The 19,818-nt window shown below is 33.8% G+C and overlaps 1 long non-coding RNA gene across 1 annotated transcript in view; it reads left to right on the top strand.

Moving 5' to 3' along the window:
• The window catches only part of LOC140700410 (uncharacterized), a 58,084-nt gene extending 39,494 nt beyond the window's left edge, over nucleotides 1-18,590 (top strand). Inside the window, exon 3 of the long non-coding RNA XR_012078800.1 lies at nucleotides 18,406-18,590. This is a non-coding gene — a long non-coding RNA (uncharacterized lncRNA). The remainder of the gene's footprint in view (nucleotides 1-18,405) is intronic.
• Nucleotides 18,591-19,818: the final 1,228 nt, after the last annotated feature.

The raw sequence follows: 19,818 nt of genomic DNA, 5'->3' as shown, positions 1-19,818 counted from the left end.
CAATACTCAAATATCTAAATTAATGTCATAAGGAATTAAATTCCTTAAGTGACCTACACAATTGCTTATAATATCGCACTTCCAATGGCTCAAATGAAAGGTCCCTTCGATAAGCCAAATAACTGGGACCCGTGGCTGCAGTGGGAGGCGCAGCTGTGCAGTACTGCCTGTGAATGAGTGTGTGGATTTCATTACTAGATTACCGTGGTGGCAGCACATGTATTTCACACACCCAATCCAGCTTTTATCAGAAATAAAATGTTTTGTTCCACATCTAACTTATATTAACTGTTTCTCAGTTGGTTCTCAACATAAAAAAATGCCAGTATACGTGTGTGAATCACACTTTCCATATACAGTCGTGATAGGAATAAGCACTTGGGGAACTGAATCACTGTTATTTCTAGCTTTGTGAATGTGTTTGTCCGGAGGAGTCTATTCTTCTCTGAGTGCAGACACCAAGATGAAGTACACATTCCCTTAGAGGTTATTTATCACAGTGTCAAAGATCAACAAATAACCATCCTAATATTGCTCTTCTTAGATCCTGAAAATATTTTAAACTTAATGGAAGGAGGCAAGTCAGATTGTAGGAATTCAAAAACAGATTATACTTATCACTTAAAACCACTTATATGTTAGCAAATGAAATTTCTGTGGCTAAGCCCACCACAAAAGTTACACCACTTATACAGTCTGCTTCTCCCATTTATAAAAGATTAGACAGAATAATAATGCATCAATTTCAAAAAACAGGATTACTCCTAAATGTATGGCTTCAATAAGGATGAGACATTAACCTCATTTAGAAGTAGATTAATTCATCCAAAGAGCATTTAGTAATTTTTATGAATAATTTACTCAGGCAGCTTTTAAAGTCATTCATGACACAAGTTTGCCTCTCGTGTAATTTACCAGATGAATATATCTTAGGATTTTAAGCAAACATAACTTATTTTTATTAGTCAGAGACGGCGTAAAGTCATGCCATCTACTTACTTATGTGCAGGCTAATGAGTTTTATTCATTGAATAAGTAATCAATACTGCATATTCAATTTGGTTCAGCCTTTCTGGAGAAAATTAAGTAGTGCTGTTCGAATTATTTAGTCCTTTTCCTCTCAAAATCTCATTTTCTATAATAGAAAAGCTGTCCATGAGCATGATTTTCACAGTTGCCTATGAGATTATCATCATGAATGATGTGGTGAAAGATTTAGATTGAGCCATAACTCAGAGATAATGTTTTTCTTTTATTTTGCAATTGATAACTTATACCTTGACTTTGGGGTGGGGGGTCTTAATGACCATTGTGTTAGTACTATACACGTGTCACTGTTATGCCCATTGACTTTTTTAATATATGAACTTATTAATAATTATATCTTTCAACAAGGTAATCAATACTAGTTAAAGCAGTGTTAAAATTGACATTAATAGCTTTTTAAGAGATAGCATCTTTCTCATCTTATAATTAAAATTGTAATGTAATCCCTATTTAATAAGCATATTAATTACTGCTTCTGTATTTATGGAATATTTATATTATTTTTCTCCCAAATCAACTGCGGAAACAATGTCTATAAATATCAATGCCCCCAAAGCCACATCTGTTAAAATTACAAGATGTTAAAAACAAAAGTCTCAGCTGGTCATGGAGATTTTTTTTATGTAGAAGGTAAAACTTAGTGCATATCCACCTGCCAATAATTGCACAGCACTTGCTTAGAATGCACTTGTTATTCATGTGCATTTTCCAATGCAATTTCAAATAACTTTCTAGCTCACATTATCTCCATACATCAAAATTTACTGTAGGTGCAGCGTATAGCCCACTGTGGAAGTTTAGAATAGAACACACACACTTAGAATTCTGGAGACTGGTCTTCTTTTCCTGACACTGTCATAATAGCCTATTTGGTGCCTTTCATTTACTTCCAAGAGAGATTTTTCTCATGAAGTGTAGAACTAATGGTGCAGGGAAGCTTAAGTCTTCACTTAAAGGCTCACAAATGCATTGAATCATAATCATTAAAATGACTATTCTAGTTTGTGTAAAGTAGTCTGTATTCACAGCATTTAGCAGAATCATTGTCTCAGAGAAGACACTAAAATACTGGTTAAATAAAATTTCATTTTAAAGTAGGCAAAAGGGAAGAGGAAAAGCAGTAGGCATGTATTTCTGAAAGAGATATATTGGATTTTGGAGGATGTCTTCAAATATATATGGATTAATAGAATAGAGGTTAGAATATGCCTTTATAGATATAGAATACATAGCTAGGATTAATGAAAGGAAGCTACAGAGCCAGATTATAAATCAGTAGTAACGTGAATTCTTTACTTTAGTTGCCATAAACCACATGGGTAGCTGTGTTCCCTTATAATCAGAACGAAAAAACTAAGCAGCAAGGTGGCCATTAATTACAAATCTTACAGAAGTGATGCCTGAGCTGGCAGCAGTTATATGAGATTATTAATCAGGTTCAATTTATTTCCTAGACTCTGATTTCACATTGCCTAATCTCTAAAGTAAAATGCTACCGAAAGACCACTATATTCGTGTGAGGCACTAATGTGTCGTGAAAGAGAACTTAGATCCTGGAGCCCAGCTCCCTGGGTTGCAAAAGCAGCTCCACCACTTACTGAGTCTCACACTGGACAAATAAGTTGATATTTCTATGCCTCAGTTTTCCCAAAAATTGAATGGGACCTATTTTTCTGAGAATCAGTGGTAATGCTCATAAAATATTTAGCACACACAAAGTAGAAAATTTATGTTAATTATTAACATTAAATTCTACATAATATTTGTCTCATTATATCTTCAAATATCAGTTTTAGAATCCTAATTTTCAATTGAGCTCTGTTATTAAATATCCCACTAAATTTATAATCTCTCCACTCCCTTTATTGAAAACCTTCAAAAACAGATGTATAATCTTTTTCCTCGCCTCATTTTTTTCCTAAAATTAGAATTTAAACTTTAAATTTCCAATTAAGCATAACTTTATCTGCAAATTTTGATATGTTGAATTTTTATTTCTATTCAGTTCCACCTATTTTCTAAATTTCTTTATGAATTATTCTTTGATCTTTGAATTATTTAAAAGTATGTAGATTAGTTTTCAAATATTTGAATGGTTTCTAGTTTCCTTGTTTTTACTGACTTCTATTTTCATTCCATTTTGGTCAAAAAACATACTCTCCACCATTTAATCCTGTGTAAATTTATCAAAATTTGCTTTATGGCTTAATATATGTTTTAAATTAACTTAAAATCATGAATTTTCAAAAATGTATATATTAGTAGTCAATAGTAAAGCGGTCTTAACTATCAGTATATGTAGGATAACCAGTGTTTCTAGGATAGCTGATGGTTGTTTCATATCTTCAATGACTACTAATCTAGTTGTCCTATTATTTCCTTACAGAGGGGTATTACATTCTCCAATTATGAATGTGAAATTATAATTAGTCCACGTAATTAGGCGTTACATACATTAGTTATGTGTTCCTGATAAATTACCCACTTACCATTACAAAGGATACAACTTTAGTATGTATCACAGAGTAAGGCATGTGAAAAGGGATGTGGAGCTTCCGTGCCGCTCTGGGCATGCCATCCCGCACCCCAGCACCTTTATGTGTTCACCAACCCAGAAGCTCTCTGGACCCCTGTGGAGGCTTTATTATAAAAGTATGAATGATTAAATAATTGTCTGTTAGTGATTAATTCCACCTCCAGCCCCTGTCCCATCACCAGAGATCAGGGAGTGGGGCTGAAAATTTCAACCCTCTATCCAAACAAGTGTTTCCTCTAGCAGCCAGCTTCTATCCAAGGCTACCCAACAGCCCCCAGTGACCAGTCATCTCATTAGCATCCAGAAAGACACATTGCTTGAGAGATTCTAAGGGTTTTAGGAGTTGTGTGCAAGGAAACAGAGAAGGAGATGAAATATACATTTCGTATGTCACAAAGGGACTTCTGAAGACTCAGTTACAGTGCTAGATGGATGCCAATACCTTGCAGGGCTGTGGTAAGTAGAACAGAGGAGAATGAATGATCGTGTATAATCTTGTATAAGGGCTCTGCTGACTGGATCAGAAACAGGTATACACTCACATGCACACACACAAATGTTTGTTTTTCTCTAATGAAAGTGCTGGCATTCAAAAACATAATACAAACTCCATTTAGGGGTATGCATGGAACAGCAGATGTTGGGTTTTTCCCTGCTAAGTCCAAACCAGGCAAAATTTCAAGGCATTAGTTCTGTTGTGTTTGTTTTTGTTTTTGCTTCTCAATTATTTGCCACATTGTAGTATTTGATTAAGAAATCTCACATACATTGAATTTCAAACCATTCCAAGTTTGGGGACAATATCTCTTCTACATTATATCTCCAAAATATAACACAATACCTAGCACATAGTAATGTTTCAAAATATATTTACTGCATACATAGTTGAATTTATCAATATGTGGTATAGAAAGATGTCAGTGGATCAGCAGTGTTAGGAAGGCTGTATGGGGTCTAGAACTAGATTACATGGTCTTTGATTGTCCTTCCTATCCCCAAGGTGTTTGAATCAATACATGAGAATTGATGTCTTTCTAGCATAACCTCAGTGATAACAAATTTATGGTTTTCTCAGATTTTCCTGGTAAGTAATTACACAGGTGTTAGCAGTCATTCTTTATCCTAAGATGAGCAGTTCTTAAGAAATCAAGCATGTTGGTGGTCTCTCTTCTTCATGAATAGGAAATACCTGATGTAGTACACCGAGCCTGGGGACAGCATTTAGAGAATCCTCCAGGAAAGCATTAACTTCTAGTTAAAAGAATGCCTAGGTATTTTATTAAGCAGCAGCTCATCAATGATGAAATCACACTGAGAGATGTATAGGTATCCCTTGGGGCAACTGCTATGTGGAATGATGCATGCTAACCTTATTTGCTGAAATTCTAAAACAGTAACTATAAATTTTATCATATCACAAGCACTGTACACCTGTCGCTGAAATGTGCAAGATTCCTCAGCATACCAACATATTCACTAATTGGGTAAAACATGCCACATAAGTAAATATTAAATATGGAATTCACTTTCACTTAATTGTCTTAATGTCAAGTGTCCCAATTAAGTGGAGAATATGCAAGATTTCCATTATATAATTCCAGCTTTCGCTTATTAGTACATTGTTCATTTGAGATTTTTTTAAATTCTGGGCTGACTTTGAGACCTCGATCAAGTGCCTGAAATGTCCCCTTATTATTGAAATTCAAACCAAACCAGCTCTTATTTTCAGACCCACGTCTTTATTTTTCCTTAGTTCTTGTCTCCCAGCATTACAAATTACACGTGGGCTTTACTTAATACCTACATTAGTCCAATAAAGTAGACTATCACCCCATTCTTTTTTATTATCATTTTATGAATTAACTGAAGAGCATCTGCCTGTGAAATAAACATTTCCTGTCTTAAGTCATTTTGGAAATATCATAGAATGTACTAAATTTAGAAATTCTGACCAAGTGAGCATTGCTACATACCAAATTTGGTAATCTAATTTGCAAAATTTTGGCCTTTTCTCTCAGGCCTCATGCCAAAATATCTTAGTAGATGGAGCCATATTAATCACAAATAATGTCTTATAAATGATTTTGAGTTTCCCAATACCTATTCTTTCTTTACCTTTTTATTCAGCTCTCCAAAAAATATCCATAATGTGTCTCAACATTTATATTTACCCTGCCAGGATACCTGAGGATTCTTTACATGACGGGTCTTATTTTGACAGTTTCTTAAAATTTATCTTTTATGCACCCATTGGCCATCATCAAAATTTCATGAAATCCAAATGTCAGAGTTGGCTGTGAATTTGTTTAGAGTAAGAATACAGAAAAAGTGATGTGGAACTGAAAAATATATTAGCACATGCTGTGTCTGAAGGAGAAGGCAAAAATTAAAGGAAAAAATTCCCCTAGCTAAATACATCTGTGAGTTCAACTGATTATTGTTGAAAGGTAGGTCTGCAGGGTTCAAGGTATGTTGAATCCCTTCTCTAAGGTAGAGGTAGTATCTTTATTTTGTTATATGGGATACTTACTCTGTTCATCTCTTTGTCTTCTGCCAGAAATTGAGAAGTCCCTTCTCCTCACATTCCAGTATTACTTACATGGGAAATACAGAGCTATGCGTAGGTAAATAACTTTCTTAGAACTGTTAACACAAATATGCACAACTCGTATTCTGCCTGTTCACACATAATAAACACAGGATAACTCACAGAGGTAGCGCAGGGATTAGAGTATTAAACCAATCAGTATTGTGAAAAGTCAAACATTTGTGTGAACCTGAGTTCCTTGGAAGGATGAATTTTTATTTTAGAATAAGACAATGACAGAAACATTACTTACCTTTATCCTGTCCCTGGAACAAATCAGGAAAAATGATCAGTAAGAAAGTAGGATTCCCTTTGATGGGTTTTAGGTAAGATATTTAAATTATATGTAACATAGGTTGTACGTGTTCCATCTTTCAATAAAGTTCTGATAAGCAGAGCATGAAATACTGGTTTTAAAAGCAGATATTTTACTTTAGGAATACTAAGAAGTATATCAGTATTTCTGGATCTTACGTAGAGTCTATAACCATGCTACCTTAAACTGCTAAGTTTAACATCACTTTGGTTCTGTATACACTGTCCTCCACTGTCCCTCTTCTGTGCCTTCGCAACTCTCCCCTTCCCTCAGGCCCTTATTTCCCACACACAGACGGACTTGGCTTCCTTAGGATCTCTTAGGTTAATCTCTTGCTTTAAGCCCTGGTAATCAAGTTTTATGTATTTATTTTGGAATTTTACAGGAATCACTGACACCAAGGTCTGAGTTAATAAGTGATTCTGTGTTTGTATAGACCCAGCTGAGTACATTCATCCTTGGCCTTTTCAGAAATCAGAGCTGCCCCCACCCCCGACACTAACCCAGCCCCAGTCTCTTTCCCTTATCATCTGCATGACTTCAGAGATAATTTTTTTTTAATTGGCATCTGTATGTGACTCTTTTGTTGATCAAAAATAACCATTTTACTGGGTCACTGGATAAGAAGGAGGCGAACGTGTCTAACAGAAAGCTCTATATGTGCCTAGGAAGGTTGTGCATCTCTTTGGAAGCCAAAAAACTATTCTGTTTTGAGAAAAAGCAAGAAAAAATTTACCTCTTTAAAACCAGAGTAGAATAATTTTTAAAAGGGAAACTAAATGATTTTACGCCTGTATTGCTATCTCCAAATGAGAACAGAAATTTCAAGTTCATTGTTCACAGAAGAAAGAAACACATGTTGCCTTCAGAAAAATAAAGCAAGATTGGAAGGTTATCTAACTCAAAAATTCAAACAGCTGAAATTGGTCATCATAATTATTGGAAAAAATCTCATAATATATATATCAGAGTCTTAGCTACAAGACCTTTGTTACAGTGAATTTTTTTCCCTGCATTTAATACTCTGGAAATTAGCACTTCAGCTTCAGTTTGTAAATTATTTTGTTATATAGGAAATTGTATGGTAATAGAATGAAATTATGACGTGTATGAACTACAGAATGAATTATGTCAGTGTCCATAAAACAGTGTAATTAAGAATTCCGTTACATCTACAGCTTTTTGTGTGCCAAGCCAGATTGTAAATTTAAAGAAAACAGTGCTGAAAACAGCTTATTAAATAGTCTGTTAAAATTTGTTGAATTCTGCTAAGATGCTTATTGTATAAGTAGATTAAATTTTTTATTTATTTTGAAAATCTGTTTCAATGATTCTAAATAACCTCTAAGGCTAATAAAGGCCAGTGAAACTTTGAAGAAATGATGATGCTGCTCAGTGAAGACGCTAGCTCTCCAAGGTAGGCCAGCCATTCATCAGCAAACAGGAAGGGCAGAGGTTAATTAAACCTCTAGTTTAGAAACAACTATAAAAATTATTTACAGTGTTAATTTAGTCACCCAGGTTATCTCTTTCAGGATTGGTAGTAAATCCTCAATCAGCTACTCAAAGGAGTCAGAATTATAGTGTCAGGGACAACATTTACTAGTTTATTACAGTGGGAGCTAAAATAAAATACCCTTCTGCTATAGGATTCTAATTTGTAATTCAAAAGAAGCTTGTGAAGAGTAAAACTACTTCTTCCCCATTTAACTCTATTCTATTTGCAAGGAAAAACTTGATGCTCAAGGAAATATAGAATAAAAAACTTGCTTCTGCTGCTCACATTTACTGGAATAATATCAGAAAGAACTAAGAATGATCTTTTCTTAAAATATAAGCTGAGGTGGATGAATTTCTGTATAGATTGGGATAAACAGATTGGACAGAAACCACAAATTAATTAAAAGCTCTGATTTCAAATTCTTCCTCATCTTCATATTAAAACTAATGAAAACTCACGGGATTGTAGAATTAAGACCATCTAGCACAACCACCAACCTTGACAAGTGTGAGGTTCTTGCTCAATCCCTTAAGAGAGCTGCTATCACTGTTATATAGTCAGCTTCCATGCTTACAAAGAAGGACATGGTCTTATGTTTAGCAAGTTCTACCTAAAGGTTTTTTAAAAATGTTTGTCTACTTTTATTTACCAACTTTGGATCTAAATTCTGCTCCTTAAGATAGAATGAAATCAACTTTATAACTTAATGACAATAATTATAAAACTGAGAGCAACTTCAGAAATACATCAAGTATCAAAATGCCAGTAGAAATATTTTTCTGGTTACCTATTATCTGAGTCCTACATATATGAGATTACATAAACTATATCTTTCTGGTCTAATCTAGCTGATTTTTGGATTTTGGAAACATTCTATAACACAGTGCAAGTACATAGCAATACTCCTGCAAAGAGAAAGTAAAACATTTTTTTAAACTGTGCAGGATTTCATGAAATTAATAGAGATGATGTTGGAGAATTCCAAAGCCAATTGCAATGAAGTGGTGACATTTACAAGTATAACTATAGACTGGTACTTCAATGGAAAATTATTTGAATAGCAAGAGTAAATGAAGCTGAGGGAAATTAGTTAAAGTCTTGAAAGTTTGCAAAAATAAAAATATATGATGATGCTGTAAAACTCAAATTATACTGTAACAGAATCTGTATAGAAAACTGTACAAAATATTGAACATGATTCATTCTATATTTTAAAGATTTTGCTCAACTCAAATTATAGCTAACATCTTGATCCTTTTTTTGAAGTTTCAGTTTTGTTTTCTAGATAAATTCTGGAACTATTTTTGATAAGTTTCTCAGATTCTCAGAAATATTTTTATAGACATGCATTGATTATAAACAGATACACATGGTAGAATATTTTCAAATTTTTTTATAGCTGAAACTTTTCAGATTAAAATTTTATATTACATTCTAATACAACATTTAAAAGAAACTCTTATTTAAAACCATGTGGCAAAACCTGAGTCTTATGATTTTAAGCTCTGGGAGCTCATGGCACACTGACTGAAAATAAATAAACAATATTGAGTTATGCGGACATATCATAGCTTGTTTAGCACTTTTACTTTTGAGTATTTTAAAAATACACCATTTGCAAGAATGCAAATGAACACCTTTTGCCATTCAATAATTTACATGTCTCTCATTATAGTATACATACAAATTCTAAAGTAGAAAATGACTCTCTGATAATGAGGTTTTTTGGGCTTTTGATGTATATTACCAAATGACTTTTTAGTATATATTTTTCAGATGTGCCTAACAACTGGTGTTCTTATTGCTGTTTTACTGCTGCCAATATTGGATGAGTGTGTCCATTATTCTCATTCCTAACAATTCTTTAATTGCAAAATTTCTTTTTTTTGAAGCAGAAGATATTGTATTTGTTATTCTTTTCCTTCCATTTTTCTTAAACTGGAGCATATATGTATGTGTGCATGATTTTATACACACACACACGCACATACATGCACACACACACATCTCACACAGCAGCACTGACTACACCGACATTAGCATATAGAATTGATGGCAGCCAGGAAGTAGTCTATCTTGTTCACCCCACTATCTGCAAAAAACTACAGCTGTGTCTCACCCTGCACATAAACAGTGAAAAAAAAAAAAAGTTTAGATAATGAAAGAAGAAAAGTTTGACTAATGAAGCTATTTACTTAAAAAAAAGTTAACTTGTTCATTAAGAAATCAATAATGCAGAAATGGACTTGGTATGATTAGCAATAGCCTCCTAGTTACAAATATTCCTTAATCAAATGAGTTAGTCATCTGTACGTGTGGTTTGTTAAATTATTGTCATAAAAAATGACAAGCCTTTGTACTCCAAAGGCATAAGTCACAGCATAAACATTGCTACTTCAATCATATTAATATGCATTTGAGAATACTATCAGAGAAGAGAAACAAAGGCTAGATCATTACCCACACCCAAAATGGTCCCTTGTATGTTTAAAGAGGGGAACCAATTTGACTTAATCATAAATAGTACTTAATAATGCAGTTTTCTTGCTACTTGAATCAAAAATACTTGGTGAAAAATAAAAAAAATTCAGGTACCAGACCACAAAACATACCTGCAAGATAATACATTGGACTAAAGTGTCAGAATTATGCACTCCTCTCCCCAGGTGACTTCTGTTATACATGGTAGCATTTCAGAACCACCAGCAAAAATCTATCCTTATCTGTTGAAAATATGCACCAGAATTTAATAGATCAAAATAAAGTGCTTTAGGCTAAAATATTGAATGCATCATTCTGCCTGTGCAAATGTCTTTTAAGACAAGTCAGTGGATCTCAGTTTTTAAAATTACACACATAGAAAACTTTACACTGTTACTGATTCTTGTACACAACAAACTCTAATATGGTAAATTGGGGCTGGAAAAATCAGAGCGATACAAGTTACATACAATAAGAAATGTGCTGGTTATTATAGATATTTAGAAGTGGCATTTGAGCAATTTGAACAACATAGTCAAGTATTGCAAATGTAAGTGGTTGTGGAAGACCCTCTCTGTGGAGTTGGAAGAGGAAGCTTTTCTCATAAGCCCCTCCTCCCTTCTCTCAGCATTTACCTACCGAGCTAAGAACTCCAGGGATGTTATTTCATGAGAAAGTAGACCAGTGAATATGTTTACTATAAAAGTTATAGTAAAAGTTCCAAACAAAAAATATTTTATAGAGGGATCAAGAAGAAATTTTCAGAAGGATTTTCAAATCCATGGTTAAATACAATGTATAAAAACATAGCATTTATAAATTTAAAAATATATTTAAGAAATTGAATAAGAAAAATAATTAGAGAAAAGATAATTCAATGTATAAATAAGCACTTGGTGGAAAATAAAATTTTATTAACAAATTTCAAAATATCTAGAAAGCAGAATTGAAGAGTAGTGTAAAAACCAAAATTGAAATTCTTTCAGGAATGTTGAAGAAAAGGAAAGTGAAATAAAAGTATAAAAAACATGTGATATAACATCTAATGCTATGTAATTTACTATATCAAATATAATAGCTTGCAGCTTTTAAAATTTCAAAATCATTTATTACATTTTAAAAAACAATACAAACATGTTTAAAAACGTATAATCTAGAAAATAATGAACATGTGTGAAGTGACAAATCTCAAAAATTGATTTCTTCATATTATTGATGTGTGAAAGTAAACTAGCTAAAGCAACTAGAATAAAATATTATAAACATAAGAATAAGATACTTGGAAAATCCAAGAAAATCAAGTGAAATACACTGAAGCTAACATAAAGTATATGTTTGTTAATTTTAAATAGTGGTTTTACTAAGTTCTAGTAATAAATAGTTAAAATCAAAGTAATTTTTATTAACAGTCACAGCAAAACATAGTATCTAGGAATAAACTGATTCCAAACTTTTATGATCTAGATAGGTATGTACATACATATATACATAGATACAAACACAGAAGTACATGGATAAATTAGGTAGACTTCTATTGTTTCTATTAAGTTTATGCTGCTTCATAAAATATGTATGTGTTTTGTCATCTGTCTTGTTATAGATGTATATGGGCACTGATTTGCTATATTTATTATATACATCTATAAATGAATAAACTGTTTTCTCAAGCAGGAAATTTTTTTAAAAGTGTATATTACCAGAAAAAGAGGGAAACATACCATAAACATGAAGTATTAATGAACACCAGAAGCAAGAGCAAATGGTACTCACACCAGAGTTTCAATATGATAGGTTATGCTAACGGGGTTCTCAAGAAAGTTTACTGAGCACAAACTCCAGTTCAAATACTCTGAGATACAAAGGCTTGTGAGAGGGCAGAGCCTACTATGTCCTTCATTATTCTGTATGGAAGATTAGTAGGGTTCTGGCAGAAAACAAATGGCAGATACAAAGGGCCAATAGAGAGTTTAATAAAGAACTAGTTGTGAAGGTATAAGCAAGTTTAAGGAAATCAACAAAGGAGGGTGATAATCCAATATTAATGGGACAGCTTTGGGGAACAGGATTGTAATCAAATAATTCTCTTTGTCTTCAAACTGTCAGTTATCTATAAAGGCAACATAAAATATTTGTGACAAAAGGCTTAAAAACATAATCTAAAATTTTTTAAAAATCCCTTACATATATTTTATAAAACTAAGATTTATTAAAAAGAAATGTTCAAGAATGGAGAATCCATGACACAGACAATACAGCTAATTTCACCCCAAATCTAAGGATTTTCAAATTATGTTCAAATTCAAATCAAAAGAGAATTGCAAATAATTTAGCAAGAATTTTTTTAAAGGTTAAAATATTGACCATGATATTGCTTAAAAAACTCTTATTACAGTTACTAAAATCTTACTACAAAATCTCACTACAGTCTTAATAAAATCTTGCTATAAAAATATTTTTGTGTAAAGTAGTCAAAGCATTTATTTTTTTAATTTATAATACGCTTGCATATTACTTTTTAGTATGTTGTACAGTAGTAGTTTAGTATAATTATTTTTCTCACTGTCCGTTAAATATTTTAATCATTCCCATGGCTACATAATTTTATTTATATTCTTGGGTATCTGAGTGTTCTATTCTGCTTCACAAGTCTCATTGTCACTGAGATCCTTATGCATTGAAAAATAATGACTGCATACATAGCAAAATTTTGCAAGGACTAATGCCAGTGGAATCATGTATTTAAATATTTTTCTCTAAGGTGTTTGCATATTTCAAAATTTTTTCAAAGTGTATTTTTTTACAGACTTTTAAAAAATATCTACAAACTTTATTGGTTATACTGCTTTACTAATCATACCTAATGGTGTTTGTAAAATAAAGTGTCTATAAGAGAATCTATTTTAAAATGTTCAGGTATATCATTTCACTCTTTTATTCCCCTCTGTGTGCTAGTGTGGGAGCAAGATTTAAACTGTAACTTATCTTCTATACTTTTGTATTGTTTTACTATTTAAAAGTGTGTTATATTTTTAACAACTCGTGCAAGGTCAATTTAGTGAAATTTCAAAAAGTAAATACAAGAGTACTTTCAAATGTTGATAACAAGACCCCTTCATGGGAACTCAGGCATTCTTTGGTCAAACTTTCCAGATAGAAAAATCGCTTTTCATCTTAATGGATCTCTGTGGCAAGTTCTCTCCCTTTTCACATTATTGTAACAGGATCACCCCAAATGCCAGATCTGTGTGCCAAGTACATCCATCTACTCTTATTTATGAGTTCCTTATGTTTGGAAACTGTTCACTTACTCAAGTCATATTACTTTGATGAATTAAATCTTTGATTACACCCTTAGAATATAACTGGAAACTCTTCTCACCTCTAAACTGATAATGATATTGCTAATTATTTTTCATGATGCATTGTAGCAGCAGAAATCCTAAGATATATAACCAAAAAGCCCTTAATAATGTCAAAATAATAAAAATTACAAACCTAGTTCTGCAGAATTATAGCCCCAATTCAAGTGCTAAGAAGTAAATTAATTTTCACTTTTCTTTTTGACCCAGTATGTAATTCCTTTTTCTATAGATATTAATAAAAACATATTACCCTCTGAAAGCTGAAAACTTCTGTACATTGGTGAAATTAGGTGATTGACTATGGCCAGTTCTCACTGGACAGGGCTCTACTGTTTAACATTTGCCATGGTGATTGGCATTAATAGGTTCCTTGGCTGGCAGCAATGTCAAAAGAAAAATTATGTGAGATGGATGCATGAACTTCCATTCCTCCCACAATTGAGCACTGTATCCATTTCTTGGGAATGCAAGCAGAGCACAGGAAGGAGTCCCCTTTGTATTTAACATTCTGTGCGTCCTTAACTAGAGTCAATTTTTTGTTAGCCTGCTCACTTGAGAGCTCCAAGTTTGTTTTTGAAAGTTGTACAATATTAAGGCTGCTTGCAGATATTGAAAACAATGTATCTCTCTAGTGCAATGAAAAATGTCACAAATTAGGCAGTGATAAATATTGATGGATATGTTATTTCATTAAATAAAAATTCAGGATTCTTACAGTATATATCATTTTAAAAACACATGCATTTAGCTCAAGTAAAACTCACAACTAGAGATAATAGTTGTGCCTTGCATGTAACCAGGATAAGCATTGTTTAATCCTCTTATAAACTAATTTTCTAGAAAATGTAAATGTTAACTCTTTGCAGTCATAAATGCAGGCAGGTTGCTGATTCGGTCAGTGCCTCTCTCCCTTACTCTTTGAGAAATTACCTCTCTGGATCCATATCTCCTCCCCCCCGATTTAAATTGAGTTATGAAACTTATAATAGAAAGTTAGAACTGGAAGAAAGGCTAATAACAATCTAAATAACGCTTTAACGATCTAAATATACTGTACCATGTTATAAAAACAATCGACTGTGACACTTGACCCGGAAAAGGGAAGAACAGAGGACATGAAGCATGTGAGAAAATATAAAATGTGGTAGGGTTGAGGAACTGGAGTTCCAATGAGATCAAAGAACAGGAGAAGGAAGGATCTGGAATAGTGGGAGGTACTGATCAGAAAGTGGAATTCAAAAGATGAAATTATAGCAAGAATATATAATAGTGAGGAAAAGTGTTCCAGGAACTGAGAGGAGCTAAACTTATCAGAAATGTCAGGAATGCCACAATGATCAAATCGATAATGGATGCATACATATTTGCCCGAGATGTTGCCAAGTCAAGAGGAAGAAAATTCCCTATTGAAGGCAGAAGTGAGAAAACAATGAAGTTGTAAGGTGATAATCTCCCATTTAATATATTTAAATATTTGATATATTTTGATCTAGATACATTATATTCTAGATGTAAAAAATGTTACTTTTTTAAACTTTCCAGTAGAGTGCAGCTCTCTTGTCCTTCAAAAACAAACTAAATTTCTGCCTCAGAGCTCTTGCCATTATCTTTTTATTATATAATTTATCTCTTCTGTAATTTTGTATCATTTAATTTCATTATAAGTAGCCCCACATTCTAGATTTTTCCTGATAAACTCTACCATATTCTGATTTTTTAATCCACCTTAGCATTTTGCCATTTACATGTCATTTTTTTGTTTACACTTTGTGTATATTAACAGTTTTTCCAATGTTAATTCTATGCATATCTAGTATCTTAAACTATATATAAGCAAGAATTGTGTCCTTGTTTTTCCCAAGATCTTTAGATTCTTTGTGCAAAGTGAATATTCAATAGATGATTGTTGCCCAAGTCTATACAACTTCCAGAAAAATTGGACCTTGATGAAAAAGTCACATAAAGCATAATATAATCATGTGAACTACAGAATGCTGCTCATTAGACTGAAATTTCTCGATCAGGGACCATTATATTATTCTATGAAATCACAAACTAGAAATATGAGATTTGTTTAATTTTCTGCCTTCTGCTCCTCTCCACTTAAAAGGCAACTACTTTAATCGTGTTTATTTTGTATCCATAGTAACTAGGGCAGTGCCTGACTCATAGAAGTTATTTAATAAATAATTGCAGAATAAAATAAGAAATAAGTACATTTTCTACTGGGACTTTCATGAGTTTCTGGACAGTGCAACATTAAAGTGTATAAATTTTAGTGTTCACATTTTTCCATTTTCCTACTTACTAAGTACATAAGATATAAAATGTAGATAGATAATGCCCCAGTGTACTAAGACTGGGAATATATATCATTTTATTTTAAAATGTTTTATAATAGTTGATTTTATTTATACTTTCCTTTATTGCAAAACAAAACAAAAAAATTCCCTACGATTTATTAAGAGAGGCTGTATTGTGCCATGTTTAAGAACATGGATTAGGGGTCAGGTGGACTGAGTTGAAAGAATTATGAGTTAATACTGTTACCAAACCAAATTTGCATCCACTTACCAGTGCACAGTAAAGCCAATCTACTGATACTGGGTTGTGGTGAAGGAAAGTAGTATCTATTTTATTGCGAGGCGTCCAACATGGGGCAAGCAAGCAAAGGGGATGAGCAGTTCATGCTCAAAAGGTGCAAACTCCCTGGTGGCTTTTGGAGAGGGGTTTTTAGAGGCGGGGGAGGGAGAGGGTCACAGGGTGTGAGATCAGCTCATGGACATTCTTTTGATTGGTTTGTGGGGAGGTAACCAGGTGGTACTTCTCCAGTCAATATGATCAACCTGGATCCAAATGGTCTGGAGTCTAAATGCTTGTGGTCACATGCAGTTAACTTCTGCCTGCTGGAGGTTTTAGTTTCTGCAAAACAACTCAAGGAAATGGCTCAGGATATTACCTGTAGCCCTGGAGGAGGAACTAAACTTCCTCGACTTTGTTTTATGGCTAAACTGATTTTGTCTTGCTTAACTCTTTTCCTTTGTTCTGTATTTTCTCACTTCTCTGATTAAATTGATTAAATTTGCTCTTTGGAACATGGGAAGACCTAGGGGGCTAAAGGCTTTCTACAAACAGGAGGCAGGGGACACAAGGGGTCTGCTCCTAGGAAAGCTCCACAGTGTTCTGCTCGGTATCAGTACATATAAAACACTTAGAATGACACACACTATGTGTCTGCATAAATACTACTTAATTTTATTATTCTTATTCATATTATAAAATACCTACTGCATGTAAAAACAATAAATTGGAAATGTCAAAACAAAACTAAAAGTAGAATAACCGAGAATATAGAATTAAACCTTGCACACTTAATTTTGTCCTCCCAGGAAAATCAGAACCAAGAAATCAGAATTTTAGAGAAATATTAAAATGTCACTTTGCTTCTCCCTCATCTGGCCTAAGCCAGTGTTCTCATTTGGTAATATAGCTTAGATGTATATGAGACAGGAAGGGGGCAGGGCACAGCCATTCAAGGAATGCTGCAACAATTAACATCAAAATGGTGAAAGATTCAACCCCCAATAGGCCTTGAGGCTCAAGATGGTTGGAGATTTGACTCTTAGCAGATCTTGAGCTTCATTACACGCCCACTGTAATGTATTAACATGGTTTATAACATACCCACAGATACTATGGCTGTCCCAAGGCTAGCCACAAAAGGTCAAAGAGTGGGAAATGGCCAACTTCCTGGGAATCCCAGCCCCTTCCCCAGGCTACTTAGACTGGTCCTTATTAGCATATGAAGCCACCAAGCCCATAAAAACTGGCAACAAGGTGCCTAGCGGCCATGACCACCCCCTCCCTCTCTCCCTTTGGAGGCGGCCTGCACTCTATGTAGTGTGTACCTACTTTTACTCTACTCTGAGCACCCAACCCCCACACCTCATGGCCTTTCTCTTGCCTTTCGATGTATCTCTCTAAATAAATCTACCTTTACGCAACTGTGGCTCGCTCTTGAATTTTTTCCTGTGCGAAGCCAAGGACCCACACTTGGCGGGGCATGTCCAGGGGCTCAACCGAAGCCTGGGACACAGCCCTTCTCACACCTCACATCCATTTGTCCTGCATCATATATGCTGATTGCATGCATGATTGAGTTCTGTGGCCGTCCTTGTGAACTGCTTGTTCTGTGCTTATTTCTTAATCTGTAAGTGGGATATAAATAACAGTACTTACCTAACAGGAATTTAGTAATAATTATACGAGACAAGATATACAACGTGCTGTGCAACTTTTCTTTTTCTTCATTATTATCATCATCATCATTATTTATGGCTTGAGACAGAAAGAGAAACAGACACTAAGCTAAAATAATCTAGCGGTTACCGTGAAGGAAAAGCCGGGCTGGTCTAACAAGATAACTCACAAGTCTAGAATGTGGAGAGGCTGGGCTGGGCTGGCAGGATAACTCACAGATCTAAGTATTGGAATACTGATCTGAGTTCTGCTAGACTAACTTTGTAAATCTAGGTTAATTAGTGTTGGTTTGCTGTTTGTTTTTTTGCTGGCCAGCTGGGTTTTCAAAGATACATATCTAGCTTTGGAATGTTGGTTTGCTGCCTCCCCGCCTCCACTTTTGTGATGATGATGCTGCTAAAGCTGTTCCATGACTATTGGCCGAATACCCCAAGCTTGTACTTTACCCTATAAAACCTCATGCACACGTCTTGAAGGTGCTCAGAGCTTCGGAGCAGAAGCCCCTCTGAGCCCACCGGCGTAATACATCTGAGTACTCCAACCCTCCGAGTGGTGCTTGTTTCTTGGCTGGCCTGTTGTTTCCGTAACATTACTACGTACCAATCACTGCAATGATCATGGAGAATGAGACTATGTATAATACGATCTTTATAAACTAAATTCTGTGTATCAAGTGTGATTTCTTGATTTATTTTCTCCATATCTCCCTCAAAGAGATATTGAAAATTGGGAGTTAGATATATAAATAAAGAAACATCAAGACTATGTGATGAGTGAAAGAATACAAGCATGTTTGTGAAAAAGGCAAAGTAATCAGCTGTATTACAGTGCAGGAAAAGTTTTGGAATGTAGCGAAGTATGTTTTGAACAATCAACATTATCCTTATTCTGACATGCAGCAGCTCTAATAGCATGTGACCACTGTGTGATTCTAGCTTGAAATGGTGCAGACTGGCAAAGCATTTGATCTCATGGACCATGTCAAGTTAATGCTCCTCCGTCAATTTTATTAGTTCTGGTACTAAAGATACTTTATATTTGCATAACATGTTACAAGTTCTAAGTGGTTTAACAAACATATTGCTTATATTAAATATCCATAGGAGGAGAGCAATTTCCTTTTTCCAAAGGAAGAATAAAAACCTACAGTATCAAAGTCATATTTATGGTTAGAAATTTGAAGAGAAAGTGAAATTTAGGTTCACCTGAAATTACTTTAATTTAATAGCTTCATGTCTGTTTGGAATTTGTTCAACTTTATTGGATTTAATGTGTTTTATAAATGCTAACCCTACCCTCTTAATGCATTAAGAGACCTTAGGAGTGGGTATACTACTTTGTGTGATACAAGAAATAATAGGAAGCTCTCATAAAGACCAGAGGTCATGGGAAGACTGTCCTGAATCTCAGGGCTTCTGTGTATTTTTTTCTCAAGAGAAATGTTTAAAATGAGAAGAGTCACTTTTTATTTTTAACTTTAAAAACTGTTTTTTTTTAAGTTGAGGTATAACTGACATACAACATTATATTAGTTTCATATGTACAACATAATAATTTTATATTTGTATATATTGCAAAACAATCACCTCATAAGTCTAGTTAACATATATCAAATGCATAGTTACATTATTTTTTTCCATGATGAGGACTTTTAAGATGTACCCTCTTAGCAACTTTAAGATACATAACAGTATTATTAGCCATAATCACCATGCTACACAATATATC

The sequence above is a fragment of the Vicugna pacos genome, chromosome 2, assembly GCF_048564905.1.
Source record: "Vicugna pacos chromosome 2, VicPac4, whole genome shotgun sequence".
In the NCBI taxonomy this organism is placed as follows: Eukaryota; Metazoa; Chordata; class Mammalia; order Artiodactyla; family Camelidae; genus Vicugna; species Vicugna pacos.
This window is presented reverse-complemented; position numbering and strand designations above follow the sequence as displayed.